The sequence below is a fragment of the Austrofundulus limnaeus genome, unplaced genomic scaffold (assembly GCF_001266775.1).
Source record: "Austrofundulus limnaeus strain Quisiro unplaced genomic scaffold, Austrofundulus_limnaeus-1.0 Scaffold235, whole genome shotgun sequence".
NCBI lineage: Eukaryota > Metazoa > Chordata > Actinopteri > Cyprinodontiformes > Rivulidae > Austrofundulus > Austrofundulus limnaeus.
This window is the reverse complement of record NW_013952637.1, coordinates 35304-41464: the sequence shown is the minus strand read 5'-3', so window position 1 is coordinate 41464 and position 6161 is coordinate 35304. Positions and strand designations below refer to the sequence as shown.

At 39.2% G+C, this 6161-nt stretch overlaps 1 long non-coding RNA gene across 1 annotated transcript in view; it reads left to right on the top strand.

Moving 5' to 3' along the window:
- The window catches only part of LOC106525587 (uncharacterized), a 12164-nt gene that overhangs the window by 3157 nt on the left and 2846 nt on the right, over positions 1 to 6161 (top strand). Inside the window, exons 2-3 of the long non-coding RNA XR_001311139.1 lie at positions 101 to 392; positions 2104 to 2205. This is a non-coding gene — a long non-coding RNA (uncharacterized LOC106525587). The remainder of the gene's footprint in view (positions 1 to 100; positions 393 to 2103; positions 2206 to 6161) is intronic.

Sequence of the window (6161 nt, the reverse complement as noted above, 5' to 3'; positions counted from 1 at the left end):
GATAATAATAATATATTAATGAGTGAGAACACTTAAATGATTTTTTTTATATCTGATGAAGGGTTAGAATTATTTTTTTTCTTTTCATCTGTTTTTGAAGCTGCAGCTCCATCAGGGGGTCTCCATCAGGGGCCTCGTCAGGTGTCTCCATCAGGGGCCTCGTCAGGTGTCTCCATCAGGGGTCTCCATCAGGGGTCTCCATCAGGTGTCTCCATCAGGGGCCTCGTCAGGTGTCTCCATCAGGGGCCTCGTCAGGTGTCTCCATCAGGGGCCTTGTTGCCCTCAGGGCCCCTCAGAGCTCCTCCCCTCCTGTGTTTTCAGCAGCAGTTTGACTGACAGCTGAGCTCTGGTTGCGTGTGAGCGAGGTTTGGAGGTCAGGAAGGCGTGTTCAGGTGATGAGCTGAACTCACGCTAACATTTCTCACATTCAGGGCATAGTTTGTTGAGGAGAAATCAAAGCAGGGCAAGGGAAGTTACCTCATGGTGTTGAAACAGCAGGGACACGCGAACCGGGTCATCGTGTCGGCTGATTTATGTCTGCTGTCAGAGGAAACGGTTTTTACTGCACCGCTCTGTCAAACTCTGAGATTCAAAGTGAAAACAGAAGCTGTGCAGAGGAGTCATGTACATGTGCTTCATCACCAGCCTGACAGCTGCAGCAACACGCTACAGCTGACTAGTTTCACCCATAGACTTAAAATATAGATCACTAGACTGAGCCCCGCCCATACCGTCCACTGGTAGTGTCTGTGACAGACTGGAGGAGCAGAAACAGACCAAACAGGCCAACAGCTCACAGCAAACATAGAAACTAAGAGATAAACAGCAGCTGAACTGGATCTGTTTCACAGATGATCTGTCATGTTTTCACAATAAATTAATAACTATGTTAATTTCATTCAACAATCATGTAAAACAGCAGATTTATAKCAGAAAAATATATAATTTATAAGTAACAATGATCTAAGCTAGACCTGAAGTCAGTCTGTAACTTAGACTTTAGCTAGTTGAAAAATGATATCAGCTAGTAACAAAGTATATTTATTATTTCTTATTACTGTCATAAAAAAGGATCTTAAACAAACATGGTCCTCCACCTTTAAATGATTTTATCCACAAATATTCATCTAGAATGAATACCAGGTCTCAAACTAGAGGGGACTGCGTTGTTGCAAAACGGAGAATGGAGTTTGGTCAAAAGGTCACGTCCATCACAGGAACTCTTATGGAATGAACCTGTAAATATCAGACACTGTGATAGTTATTCCGCTTTAAAAAGAAACTTAAAGTTTGGCTGAAAGAAAATCAGTCATGCATTCACCTGTAACATAATGTAACTGTAGACCTTGTAGACCGAGGAGTTTGTGTGTTTGTTGGGCAGCGTTGAATTTTGTCTGTTTTGTGRACTTGTTTTATGAAATGTTATTTTTTTTACCTGCTCAGGACTACGGAAGAAATTTAGCTGTTGTGCTAATATTGGCACATTTGTATTCACAGAATATTAATTATGTGCATTGTCCTTTTAAATAAATAAATGAAATTTAATGAAAAAAACACAAGACAGGTTAATAAATAAATTCTAAAAAAACATTAGAACTCGGTCAGGTTTGAAGATTCTAATAAATAAAATAAGGCTTAATATAGTGAAAAAAAATAACAGAAAATTTCTAAAACAATTTGAAAACATGAAGTTTTATCAACGCAGAGTAAAAAATAAACTGTAGCATCAGGTCKTCAGATATGTTGATTTTATGTTTACTTTATGGAGGAGATAAAAGCTAAAACACTCCACTTCCTGTTTTAAAGAGAAAAGTTTGAGCTCAGATACGATGGAATTCAATGAGAGTTTGAGTTTGAGCACAAAATATTCCTTTTGATGTACAGTGAATTGATTTTCATTGGAGTTATGTTCCTAAAGCTAAACAGTTAGCAGCTACACACCAGCTGCCATGGCCAGAACCAAAGCTTTGTTTGTTCTGGAGAGCAGATCCAAAACAACCTAAAGACAGTTTTCTGTTCAAAAAGAAGTTAGTAAAGATCAGACATGTTAAAAATGTCCAAATGGTTCTTTGTCTTTGCTAWAATGTGTTTTCTTTACTCTAGATCATTTCAGTTTTCTCGTTCTGCRGCTCCCAACCAAGAGAAATGACATCATCACAGCAGCCGCGATGCCACTGAGCTCTTCCACACCTGCTGAAAGTCCAGGTGAAATRTTTAGACTCTTTATTCTGATCCTGGTTGTCTCATCAGAATATTTAACAATCTGGTTTGACCTGCATTTAGCAGTACAATCATGTAGAATGAAGAACYAAGGACCGAGTACACATCCATGAGGGATGCCCGAGATTCAGTGTAAGCTTTTGGGACTTTTCCAAGAGTATAAAACAATGCATGTTTCTCTAAATGGATTTTATGGAGTTCTACGAACTGTAGATGTCCCTGACGGGAAGGTTTTCAGTGATTAATTAACAAAAATTACAAGACATCATTATAAATAGTGACAGAACAGCGGAGGATTAAATTATTCATGATTTTCTGTCAAAAACAACAAACGATTGAAGTAAAAATAATGATTCTTTTCCAATAAATTCTTTCTGTGTACAAACTAGACTTTGATTTAAAGACAGTTTTTGACTTTTACAGGGTTGTTTTTGTAGTTTAACGGTTTCTAACCCTGACAGAGTCCACACACTCAGTAAAGAGACCCTCGTCAGGGGGGTCTCCAGTTAATTATTAGAGATTACTCAACCTGCCGTTGTCTGATTGGTCAGACGTCCGTCAAAGCAAACTGGTTGGCGTCGAATCAGGGGAGAGTTGAGCGCCGGGGCAAACTTTAAACTCGGGGACCCGAAAGCYAGCGCCCCATTACGACTGAGCGACCCCAGTGACTTCAGATGTCAAACTGCCCCCCCWCTTCGTCCCCCTCCCCATCCCGCCCCGATATTTCCCAGAAATGGACAAATCTTGTTTTTGCTCTCATCTTGACTGAACTCGAAATAGAAGCAGCTTTGCGTCAAAGTTCAGAGGAACGATGCTAATGAGCGTTAGAAGCATCCTAATGATCCTGCAGATGGAGGTACTTCTGTTGCCGCGTTTTTGTTTTCCTGTCTGGCCAAGTGTTTCGCAGGCGCTTGCCAAAGRGTAGTCAGCAGCCCGTGAAGGCGTCTCCCCTCCGTTCTCACACTAAAAGGGCATTTACCCCCTTTTTTGTCAGATCAGAGAAAAACCTTCTCAGGGTCCGATGGGTCCAGCTGAACTGCTGGTTTGAAAAGAATGGGAGGCCGAATGCGTGTTTAGCTGCATGAATGCGCTTTTCAACCCACGCCAACCGAAAACAGTCGTGCCCGCTTCCCTTTGCCGCCGTTGTCGTCGGTCATTGTTTTTAAATTTTTGGCCCAGTTTAATAGAACAGCTTAATGAAAACAGGTGTTGTGTTTTTTGTAGAAAACCATTTGAAAGGAATGAGATGTGCGTTGTGGTGAAAAATGTTTTCATGGAGTTTTATCACCAKCACTGATCCATCATGGTGCACTCATGAAGCAATGGTTCCCACAATAAAGGAGAAACCTTACTGATGTTGATTCAAACAGTTTAACTGTTAACATCAACAATATGAATAAAAACAGGAAGTTGTTTCTTCTTCTCTTGTCTGATGAGCTCTAAMCTCATCTGGACTCTGCAGGACGACGTGTTGCTGTTTTAACCCGAGCCAGGTCTCTTTAAAAGTCACTGAAGCTTAGAGGTCCCCCCTCGTGTGTTTATCTCCTCCCCGCTGTGAGATGTCAGAGGTGAAGCGTTACTCAAAGGGAGGATCAGCCCGTCCCAAACGTCCCCCCCTCAGACCTGGTCTTAGTGTTTTTCTAAGAAAGTGATGATGACAGACGGTCACGCCCGATGGGCTGAGGTCCGCAGAGGTGGAAGTCACGCAAAGAGCTGCTTTAATACTTTCTGTGAAAAAACACAGAGAGCTGGATGACTAGAATCTGCTAAAAATATTAAAGCTGTGTTATTAAAACAAGCCAAACAGAGGCTAAAATTAGTAAAACCCCAGCTAATTTGTAATTTKTTTTAACTGTAGCTAAAAATACAAGAACTAACAAAGTAATGAGACAAAAATAATTTAAAAAATACTAAAATTTGAGCTAAAGTTAACAAAACAGTACCGTACCCAAAATTAGCAAAACAGTGCCTAAAATTAGCAAAAAACATGCTGCAGTAAAAGCAGTAGTCAAAAAAGCAGTTGCTAAAGCTAAAATAAGCAAACATTTACTAAATTAGGAAAAACATTTGCTAAAATTAACAAAATAGTAGCTAAAATTAGCAATCCAGTAGATAAAATAAGCAAAACAGTAGCTAAAATGAGCAAAATGGTAACTAAAATAAACAAAACCCAAGCTAAAATGAACAAAGCTGTAGCTAAAATAATCAAAATTACACTAAAAATAAAAACAGTAGGTAAAATGAACAAAATGGTAACTAAAAAGCAAAATATAAGCTAAAATAAGCTAAAATTAACAAAACAGTTGCTAAAATTAGCAAAATTGTAGTCAAAAGTAGCAAAATGGATGCTAAAGCTAAAATCAACAATGCGCTTGCTAGCTAAATGAAGCTAAACTGCAGTTAAAGCTAAAGACTTGCAACAGAAACAATAACTTAGATAAAATTTTACTACCCTGTCAACTAAAAAATGTAGTTTTTCTGCCTTTTCAAACCATTTGTGGCTGAAACTTTTTGCTCTGAATCTGAAGGAAAGAAACTAAACTTTGACTGAAGGATCTATAATCTTCAGACATTTTTAAATTCTGTGACAGAATCACTGCCGTACAAATGTTATTAGTTTTAACGACATTGCAACATTATTTTAATAAACTCCGGTGTGTCGGTGTTCGGCTGGTTCTGGTTCTGGTCCTGTGGGTCTGAGGAGGACGTGTCCTCTGGGGGTGTTTCCCCCGACTGTCAGGTTCCTGATCCAACCTTCAGATGTGAACCAGATTAGCTCWCAGAGTTCAGTTCCTTATTTCACTTTCTATCATTTAACCTCAATAATCTGAAGTATTTTTGGTTGTGAGGAAAAAAAACCWAACAAAAAAAGTTTAAAAAGAGGTGAATACTTTTCCAACCCTGTTCAGATAAATGTTTGTAAAGTTTTACAACATGGAGGATTTATTATGTAAATTTTGTTATACGTTGGTTAATCCACATAAAATCTATTGAACGGAAAAAGTCTCCATCACCTTCAGGTGGCTCATTGTGCAGAAGGTAAATATATTCGGCTGCTTTTTGTGGAAACAAATTACTTCCTCTCCACCCCTCGTCAAAATAAAAGCCCTAAACTCTCCAGACAAAAATCAAATCCAGTCCCAGAGAAGGAAGGAACACCAGCCGTCATCTGAGCTGAACTGCAGCAGCTCCTTCTGAATCATTTTAAACATTAAATATATTTATTACAAACTCACTGAATGATTTTATCAGCGTAAAGTTTCATCCTCACAGAGAAACAAGAAAAACTAAACATTTCTGTGCAAACTGAATTCCAGTCGCAGCTTTTTTCTCTTTTCTTCTAAARAAAATTCAACATTTGCTGCTTCACACCAAATAATCTTAGCTTAGATCTCGTCTCTYAGTGTAAAATCCCTGTTTGTGGGTTAGCTGCAGCTCGGTGGGCTCAGGCGTGCAGGTGGTCGTCTTCGGGCTRGACATGCTCTAATAACTCAGACTGGACTCTAATTAAAACTTTATTTGAGCCGGACTGAAGCCCTGCCTCGGCTTCAGCCTAACAAAGACGTCTGAGAACGGTTTAAGCACCACAAAAAGAAATAAATCACAGAGTTTCCTGTCAGTCAGCTGTGTTCTGCTTCTAACAGGTTCAMTTCTGCAGTTTGGAAAGTGAGCAGCTGAAGCTGGAGTTTGTGTGAAACTGACTTCTTCAGAACAAACTGCAGCAGGCTGAGGAGTTTCTGTAGCGTGTGCAGTGAGACCTGCTCTGAAGCTGGGAAAATACAGTGTGGTATAAAGAACCACAAAGTGATACTTGAGTAAATGTACAAGTTTCTTACCAAAAAATTACTTTAACTTTTACCAAAGTCTCCTTTAAGAATATTACTTGAGTAAAAGTCTTAAAGTATCTGATACTTTTTGTACTTAAGTATTAAAAGTAAAAG